The following is an 11,013-nucleotide window of genomic DNA, read 5'->3' as shown; positions in this document are numbered from 1 at the left end:
TAAGTGGCCGCTTTACACGCTGTGTTACATTCACCATTTTGCCTATGTCCGAACATCCATATTTCTTTAATTCTTCTATTTGTTGATTTTAGTGAAGTTAAAGAGCTGAAACCTTTATTGTTGTGAAGAGATTCATCTGACTGAATTATTTCACATACTACCCAACGCCCGAAAACAATTTTCCAATTTTGAAACTTCTTCTTGGACCAGTTGATTTTATTACAATATATGAAGTTGTCAAAATGTTCGAAGACAAAATACTGGATTTCACCCCCGCGGGAGTCACAATGACATGTCATAAGCCCTGTAAATGCCTAGACTTCCATATTCCCTTCTTTTAGGTAATTGGTTGAGCCGATAATTTGTTTCAATGAATTTTAGCCAGAAGAATCGCACGTAAGTAGATACTGGCTAACTTTGATTTGTGAAGTTGCCACGCCTGACGGGACATTTTGTTGGTTGGCAACACTGCTCGTCCCCCGCGCTTTTTCAACGAGTTATGTTCGCACGCTTTTCTGATTGTTGAAAAGTATTTCTCGCTATTTCGCCGTAAAAGTTAATATAACCTAACGCTATAAATCACACAACGCCGGAATCATTTTATCATCCATCGCCATTGATCATCATCCCCTGCGCCGCCTCCAGACTCCAGAAAATTGTGTGCATGCAGTTTTCCTGACCACTAGTTTCCCCGTTAGCGCGTGAGCTGATCGCCGACAAGGAAGAATACTCAACACCAGGTTAGTGTTATTCCATATTGATTTTCTCTGGTTTGAGTACATCTTAATAGATTGTTGGCTGCATAATCCACCAGCTCATATCGGCAGCTTTGGAGAAAATAATTTAATTGTCCGCTATCATAAAATATATTTAAATCACAAAAGGAGAATTCTATTTACACGGATTCTCAAGTATTCTCCATCCCTGTTGTAAATTGTTAATAATGATTTTCATTTAGAACATTATTGCGAAGCTTTATCCAAAACACTTAATTAGGTTAAATTAACCAAGCCGTACTGATATTTTTCTGATTTTTAAACATCATTTGATGTTTCGTAATTAGTGTGGCCATTTATGAAGCAAAGTGTCGTCGCATTCAAAAATTTAAAATCCCTAAAACTACTATCTAGTGAGTAGAGAAGATTTAGAATAACACCGCAGAGATGCTTATAATACAATAACATGTTTTGTTTAAATATTTTATAATAAGCTCGGGACCTCGTGGGTGATAGTCAAACATGCTAACCGCCTTATGAAAAAGCGGAAAAAGTAAGATTCCCACAGCCAAGTTTTTTCTAAGTGTGATCGTATTATGAAAAGCGTAAAACACCAAGTGAAGTTCAAGATCCCTTACCGAGAATCAATAAGTGCGGACTTAGCCTTCTTCCAAACGAGCTTAAATATTTTAAGTAAATAAACTCCTTTAAAGTAGATGCGGTATCCGTTGATTTCCAATTTCCTTTATCAAAGTGACTTTATTATTATTTTAAGTTCTAAGATTTTCACAACCTTTCGGAAATTGAAAATGTTTAATTATGCCGTGGTTGCTTTGTTATTTAATTCATAGTCTGCGTCCAGGCGGATGAAGAATACAGTTCTGTGAGTGAAATGCTAAATACTGAAATAGTGAACTGGAATCCTGGACGAGTGATTTTTACTCGAAGACTGCTCTCAGGTGAAAATCCTAAAAAAGGACATCGAGTGGAAATACGTCCCCCTCGCATTGGATGGTACATCTGCCTATCACGTGATGCGGATAAGGGTTTGATGCTGATGATAATAATGTTTTTATTTATTTCGAACACAAACAGGTATACAGGCTAAATTAACATTAATAAAAACTATAATAAATGCATACATGGTAGGGCCTGCCATCCAATTATATGTATTCACTAAATTATACTGCAATAAAGCGACAAAGTTTAAACTTTATAAAGAATAAATAATATACTGTATATTAAAAAAAAAAATTAACAAAACAAGAAGATGGTGGGAAGAAAAATAAGGAAATTGATAAGGAGTGGTGAAGGATGATTCAAGGAAAGTAGGAGTGGAAATTTGCATTTGATTTAATGATTAAGAGTAAGATGATGTTTTTTCTTTTTGCGAACAACGACGTTCCGGACAGCATTGTAGCGGCCATCATCTGGGCTGATGTAGTATTCATTGATGTTGAATTTTTTGTCTTTGATGATTTCAAATTCGGAAAATATACTAGACTTTTTCCAGTGTCACAAAAAGCAGACTGAGCCCATATTTAGTCATAAATCAATTTTGCTGATAATATAATGAAAAAGTTAACATAGGTATTTGAAGTAAATTTTTGTTAGCCAAAACACGTGCCACTGTTTTGTAGCAACAATTCACAAAAAAATGTATACTTGTAATGCCGTATTAAACAGACTTTATGAACTCGGCAATAGTTATTCCCACGTATCGGATATATTAAGTGTAGGGTATAGTTCTTATAGAACAAACCTTTTGAACTTTTTCAAAGATGGTGAATGGTAATTACATTTATTTACTTATACATTTCATAAAATAATACAGTTTTTTGTTCACTTTTTCCAGCTATATGAAACAGTACTTACGATTTTCTTGTTATATTACTACAAAATATTTTATTATTTAATTTGTTTTTTACATTTATTTTTAAACTGTTTAAACTTTCTACTGAATATGTTGTATAATTTATAGGTTATTATTTTTTTTAATCTTGTATATTTTTTAGGTTTAATTTTTTTATAAATCTTGGGTAAAATGTATTAAGCCAAATATGTTAGGATTATAAATTTTTGTAAAAGGCATAAAATAAATATATCAAACAAAGAGCTGTATATATACGCCTTATTCGAAGTGAATAGGAAAAGCCATTCGCCGGGAAAAGGCCAAAATTCAGCATGGCCAATGTTTAAGATTTTGATCATGTTAAAATACAATATATTTTCTCATCTAAAAATTATTATCATTCCATGTCCGTTCCCTAGTTGGAGCATATGGTGTTCACAAAGAGCCTCTTTGCATCTCTATCCTGTGCGTGCTCCCAAGACAGGTTTGCGTCTCGTAGTTCTGACATAAACTGCCGACTAACAGTCAGCAGCGGTCGTTCAGGACGTCAAAAACCTGATACCTTGTAAAGTAGGCAAGCGTAGTTAAGGCTCTCAGGAGGCATTCGCAGTGTATGACCCAGCCAACCATATCGCCTACGCTTGATGAAAGTTGCCACCGGAGTTTGCTGTGTCCATTATCTTATTACTTCATTCCGCACACATACCCGAATCCGTTTTAAAGACAACATGTCTTTCTTCGGATGTACTCATACAAGCAAGCAATTTTTTTTTTCATTATGAACTGATTATATTTCATCCTTTACTAACCAAATTCAGTAAGGAAAAGCGCGAACAAATATTTACATTTACAACTTTCAATGTCCCTTTCACTGTCACTCTAAAACCACCCCTCATCGTCTACAAGGTAGGGACTAAGGGAAGTTTAAATAAAATAAATAAGTACATTCTTTATCCATTTCAAACCCCCTTATGTCGACAGTGTTAGGAAACGTTAGTTACTACTCTCTGGAGCACTCTTCTTTCCGCACTAAGTCAAACCACCGCTCACCCAAGATTCTTTTTTTAAAATTTATTTAAATCTTAAAGTAGGGCACACATATCATACATATTGTTATGTGTGTTCTAATAATAACATTGCAAATATATTTAATTTATACATTGTTTATCACATATGTCTTGACCATTATTTTAAATTTTGATATGTTTTTTTCTTCATAAATATTTTTTTCCATTTCGTAATACTTTTTAATTGCTTTATTTAAAATTGAATTTTGTGACTTTGCCTTTTTCCTAAATGGAAGTCTAATTTTGTTCTTTTCTCTAGTATTGTGATCGTGTTCATGCTGGTTCCGATCAATTTTTTTCGAAAATTCTGTTTTTTTATTAGAGTTTATAATTTTATGAACAAATATCATTGTATTGTAAAATATTCTTAAATATCTTTCGAGACACCTATTCTCAAAACTCAGTATTTTGCTGTTTCGGGCCCTAGAGAGGTGCCACGATTCGCATCCGTATAGTAGAATAGGTGTTATGCAGGCTTATATAGGCGGTATTTGTTTTCAGTGAGTAAATATCCCCAAAAAATTAAATAACTTAAAATACTACATTCCAGAAAAAAAAAGATTTTCAGATTTCGTTGCTTAGTTATCTAACAAAAAGTATCAATAATATTTTGAGTGTTCCCAAATGTTTGTAAACAGGTCGAATTTTCTCCCTAAGGAGTTGTTTAGATCTTTCTTTGTTGCAACAGAGACAGAAAATATTTTTGAGAAGTGAATATGGAAGACAGTCATTTAAGGGCTTATGACCTGTCATTAGCTGGAGAATGTTACAGTGTGTAAAGTAGCCACATAAACTAGCCAATGGCAGGTCGTAAGACCTGTAAACACCTAGACTTTAATATTCCCTTCTCAAAAATGTTTTCCTTCTCTCTTGCAACCCCGTCTATTCACCCCACTACTTGTTCACCCCACTATTCACCCCATTGTAAAGTTAATAAGAAGAATATTTTTTAATTTTCTCTGTAGGTTTCTAAGCTTAGTGAATAGTAATTTTAAAATATTATTGAAAGGTTCAAGTTCTTTAAAAGTCGGGTAATTTTCTTTGTAAGTATCACCATTTATTAACATATTACAACAGAGATAAAGAACATTTGAGAGAAGGTAATATGGAAGTCTAGGCATCTACAGGGCTTACGACCTGTCAATGGCTGGTTTAAGTGGCCACTTTACACACTGTGTAACATTCACCATTCTGCCTATATTTGACCATCCATATTCCTTCAATCCTTTCATCAGTTGATGTTGTTGCCTAGTATGTAGTTGAAATAATTCAATAAGATGATTCTCACCCGCATAAATAAAGGTTTCAGCTCTTTAACTTCACAAACATCAACAGATGAAAGAATTGAAGGAATATGGATGTTCAAATATAGGCAAAATGGTGAATGTTACACAGTGTGTAAAGTGGCCACTTAAACCAGCCATTGACAGGTCATAAGCCCTGTAGATGCCTAGACTTCCATATTACCTTCTCTTAAATGTTATTCATCTCTGTTGTAATATGTTAATATAAACAGCTCCCAGGGAGTTGAATCCAGTCCTTGTCTACAAAAATTTGGACAAATTCAAAATATTGTTTCTCACCATTTATGGTGTTTCGTATGACGTAAAAATAAGTTGAGAGAATTTTAAATACTTTTTCCACTAGTGATTTTTAAATCATCAAATATTGTACCCCAAAATCCAATATTTTGATTATTCTACTCAGTATCTTGACCTTTTTTTTGGAAAATTGAGTAAAAAAAGGTAACAATTTCAAAGAAAAATTGGACAACTTTTAAAGCATTGAATGTTGTTTCACGTAAAAGTATTACATATTATACATGTAAAAGAAAACTGGAGTTAGCAGTAGTTTTTACTGTGACTCTTACATAAGTTTTATAAGTGACTGAACTTTAACTTCCTTCGCAAAACTAGTTTACTGTTTTGTGAAAAAACGTTAGTAGCATTTTTGTTTGTTAAAAAAACATTGTATAAAGTTGGAAGCGGACATGGGTTAAATTATTAAGTGAGCAAAAATAACAAAACGATGGTTATAAATAGGCTGTTATCAATCGTCTTCCAGTGGTGCATATGACAGTGGATCGATAATTCATTTTATCTTGATCATTTTACATCTACATGGAGGCAAGATGTTGAACTTGCCCAGAGTCGAACCCACCTAGGCGAGGTCAGCAAACACCCTGACCAAACAAAACACCAAATTTCTGCCCGATTTCCTTATTCAGGATTTTTATTTTTTCCCATGAGCAGTCATCGAGTCTTATTACTGATTGATTTGTAGGATTTTGGAGGTTTGGGGTGTGGGAGCTCCTACCCTAGTAGGAGATTGACCGAAAAAACGATGTTGATGTTTGATGCGTATTTATTACATGGCAAAAAATAATGAATTGAATTATATCACGCGAGTGTTACGCCGACGATGCGTTTAACTAACTGGGTTGACTGACATAGGCTGCGTTTTTTTTATCTTCTTGTCGCCATGACGACAACGAAGTTAATGCACTTTAGGACGTAGCTTTTATGTGGACGGACGTCTTATGTGCAATACGGTTGCACATCCAGAATATAATGTATTTTATCCAATAGAAAACGCTGAGTTGGTTCCTATAGTCGTGGCTCTACATTTTAGGTAAAATCATTCTATTTTGTTTTATTTGCGCGCAGAAGGCTTTTACATGACTGGTACAAAATTACAGTTTAAACGTTTCATTACAAAAGTTAATATAAATTATATATTAACATAAAAACATATGTTTCTTAAAAATAGTTTTTTTTTAGTCATCATTATCATCATTCCCTTTTTACACCTTATGGTGCATAGAACACTGCATTGGTAAACCAATCATAGCGTATCTTGATCTTTTTTTGTTACATGAAGGTAAGATGATCAGTCTTACGCTTTTTTTCAAGTATCGAATTGCATCGAAATAGAAGATAAAAGTAGATGTGTACATAATTAAATATTATCAAAAATTAAAACGGTTTAAGGCAAAAAAAGCAAACTATATGTATTATTTAAGTGTAGGTAAGTAAAAAACAAAAAGTCAATACTTTTTACAGCGTTCGAATAGTGTTAGTTATTTTTATTTTATCGCCGCGCGCCGTATGAATTTTTAATCTAAAAACCGACAACCGATACTCGTTTTCGAGCCGGTGTAGTCTGACGATTGGATAATTTACAAAATAATTCTGTCTGTCAGACGCCACAACAGAGGTAGACTCTAATATTGTACATTTATTCGGTACTTTGATACTAATCAGTCTCGTCGTGACCGACATTGTCAGACTCAACCAAAAAAAAATTTTATAAAATAATTATAAATAAAAGTGGAATAAAACTATAAAGTATTTTTATTATTATAATTAAAATGCAGTTCCATCAAGAAATGTCAGTAGAAAAACTCAATATATTATCAGTCTCATTAAATCAGGGACGTCCAGTGTCATTCGCGATTTTATAAAGATTGATTGTTTCATTAAGAATTCTCCGCTTAAAAAGGAATGACAAGTTTAACAAATTAAGTAAAACGTTATATTATAAACAATCTGTTCAGCTCAAAAATTGAGTTTAAAATTGATGAATCTAAGAAATTTATTTTAAACTTTTCCCAACTTCATTACATGGACATTGTAAAAAGGTGCCCATACTGTAAGCAAGTGTGTGTGTCATCGACTATTTAGCACGTGTGTGTGTCACTGATCGATCAATAGACTATGCCCCCCACAGCTTATATTGTGAAAATTAAGATTATGCCTGTTGAAAGCTCGCTCTTACAAAAGCATTAGTTAATAATTTAGTTTTACTTCAAACTAGCAAAGTGTAGCCCATATTTCCGTTCCGATTACTACTCGTGTAACGTACTTGATCATAATACATATTTTATGATAATCCAAACCTTAGAGCTAAATTTGGATTTAAGATTCGTGCTTATATAGGTTAAGTGGGTACTCGTATGTTTGAGTATAAAGTATCAATGTAGGAGTTATGTATCATTAACAGACTTCAGGGGCCTTTCGGCGGAAAGATGTGACATTTTGTAACTCAATCGACAAAAGTCGAGTAGTCTTGATTTTTTTGTCATGATTCTATTCTTGAAAACCCTTCGACAATTTAATTACTAAGACGAATGAAAAATTAGCAACACTAACAAATACGTGTTTATCTATGGCTCTCCTGCCACATTTAAACTTTTATTGTTTGGAGTCACACTTCTTCCTTTGGATATTTTGTGTATAGAATGTATTATTAACAAACAATAGAACATGTTTTACTGAGACACTGCAACATTTATAATTATTATTTGTATTAAGATACATTTTTTTAAATTTTTTTTATTTAAGTTTTATGTTGTGCACACAGTGTTTTATCAGTAGAATTACAGTGTTATTACAAAAAACATAAACCTAACACAGCACCAATTACGTACACAACACAATATATAATACGATTTCTGACAGGACAACAAATTGTGACAAGAATGTGTTTAACGCGTAATTCTACTTGTGTGAAATATGGTGTTTGTTTTATATAGTTTCAAAAATAGACTAATTATTAATAATTAATAATTGAGGCTCATGTTATTAATCGAGGCTAAATATAGTTTGAAAAACTAAATATTATTATTGTTAATGAGACTCAGCTTCCGTTTGTAGCGGAGAGCTGAGGCGTTAAATATATCAAGATCGCACATCTTCTCAAATTTGGCCAAATTACTTATCGCTCTTCCTAATAGAGAATTCTGAGCTGCTCTGGAGTTGAATTTGTCGTTGCTCGGTAACAAAGTATGTCTAGTTCGACGAAGGAGAATATTAAAATTTGTTATACGATATACTTCATATTAATTTAATGGATTATATTTTATTACAACAACAAACCATCACGCCGTTTCCCCGTAGAGGTAGGCATATAGGGTAATACACCATATCACTATTTTTTTGCATACAGACCTCACTTTCTCTACATGCATACATCTTATCATGCACGCACGCCAATTATTTTAACTCTTAACATGTCCATCTTCAAGTATTTGTTGCATTTGATCGTGCCATGTTTTTCTCGGTCTTCCTCGTTTTCTACATCCATCAACATTTCAATCAGAGATCCTTTTAGCCGTTGTTTTGCTGTTCATTCGCTTTACATGTACATATGTCCAAACTAACGCATCACCCCTTTCTTAATTTTGTGAGAATGCTTGTCTCGACCTTACATAGTGCACGGATCTCAACATTTGCGCACTCATCATACATCGTTTTACCACCCATTTACCTATCGTATTATTATATACATTTTATATTGTATACCTCTCAAATGCGTTTTTGACCAATTTTAAAATCACCTTTCTAGTGAAACTTCTTTTGATAACCGATTGAAATCAAGTACAGTTATATTTGTCGCACATTTGTTGATATACCAACATCATAACATTTATCCGTGTTGTAAATTTAAGTTAAAATACAATAACTACTCGTCATTCAAACATGACTAAGCGTTTTACATGATGGAAGTTTAACAGCTGAAATTACGATGTCGCATTCGATTGTCAATGTCGAATGCATTTGAAGAAAAAAAAACACATGTTTTCGGCACTGAACTGAACTACTTATTATTTATTTAATTACGGACCGGTTTCTAATCTACCACGTGCTCCTTTGTCATGGTATAATTAAGAAATAAATACATTATTTTTTGTATAGTTTAAATATTGTATATCTAAATCTGATAAATATGGAGCTAATAAATAAAGTCATAAAATTTTGTGTTTGTGAAGTGAGTAGTAAGGGGGGTTTAAATTAGATAATTTGTTTTCAGCAAATTTGGCATAACCGGACCACAGGAAATATTATTTATTTGATTATTTATATGTTTTTATTATTATAAATAACTTTTTTAATTTTAAATATTTCAAATAAGTGGTCAGAGTTCAACGTTTTATTTTTAACGTGTCGAACTTTTAATCGAATATTAATTAAACTTGTGATTTTTTTTGTTTTTATCTCCTTAAAATTGTTTCGTGCCACACGCTAAATAAATAAATAATTATTATTTTCGATCAGATGGTTTGACAAAGGAGCCCGCTAAGAAGCTTAAAAACCGGTAGGTAATGAAATAAAGTCATTGCAAACAAAGTAATTTTATTATTCTTGAAATGGTTGGTGACATCCTGACCGAATTATTTCACCAGCGTACTAGGCGTTGCCTGAAAATAATTTTTAATGTTTATACCCTTCGAGAACCAGCTGGTTTTATTTATTTATTAATTTAACACTTTATATACATTTACAATTTATTTACATATAAGGGTTGGGCATATTGCCTTAAGGCAATTTCTTCTTACCTACCCTAACCGTTCAGTTTGAGAAAATTACAAGTACATGGACATATTGAATCTTACGATTTTATTCCAATTTAAAAACAAATTTAGGACTATTTTTAGTCTATCCAGTTTTTGTCTACAAAAATTTAGATAGACTTAAAATATTCTTGATAATTTTATTTTGTTTGGGAAACCAAGAATTTCACATTTTTATATAGTTGACCATCAAAACAGGTTTTCACAAATTGTACAATGTACATAAAAATATATTTTTTTTGTGTCTGTTAGTTATGCAGTGAAGAATTCATTTTCCTCTTTTACACAATCTAGTGAAGTACATAACATTATGCACTTCTGAATTACCTTATTTTAAGTCAAAGATACCAGATTACAGTGGGCTCCTTCGGACAGTTTTTCTCGTTCGGCTAGCAATTTTTCCGTATGTGGGCACCTCCAAGGAGATTTATGTTCTTGGATGCGGTGTGTGATACGTGCTGGGCAAGCTGTTGCAAGCTGTGCAAGCTGTATCAAATCAAAAATTAAAAAAATAAATTAAAATGTAAACGTCAATATCGTCGGGTTTCCCGTACAAGTTATAATTTTACTAACTGTGAATAATTGAACTTTTAAAGTTTAAAGATAAACCCTAAATCAACAATTATAAACATACACGTAAATACGTAGTGTTTAAAACTGTCTACTACAGTATGAAGATAAATGATGACAAAACAAAGCTACTGACTGTAGGCCGAATGCAACACCAGATGAGAGTAGTGATGTCGGGAATACCACTAAAGAACACCAAGGAGTTTGTCTACCTCGGGAGCAAAATAACGTGGGACGGTCGGTCTAAGAGCGAGGTCGACAGCCGTATATATCAAGCTAGACTTGCATTTAATAAAAGGTCAAAAATAATTGAATCAAATAATATAGACCTAAAACTAAGAATACTCCTAATCAAGACCTATGTATGGAGTATCTTGATGTATGGCTGCGAGACATGGTGCCTATCCGAAAGAGATAAACGGAGACTAGAGGCTTTTGAGATGTGGTCCTATAGAA

Source organism: Micrasema longulum, unplaced genomic scaffold (assembly GCF_059751315.1).
Source record: "Micrasema longulum isolate JH-2025_06_02 unplaced genomic scaffold, ASM5975131v1 h1tg001557l, whole genome shotgun sequence".
Lineage (NCBI taxonomy): Eukaryota > Metazoa > Arthropoda > Insecta > Trichoptera > Brachycentridae > Micrasema > Micrasema longulum.
The sequence above is the reverse complement of the archived record's forward strand: the minus strand, read 5'-3'. Positions refer to the sequence as shown.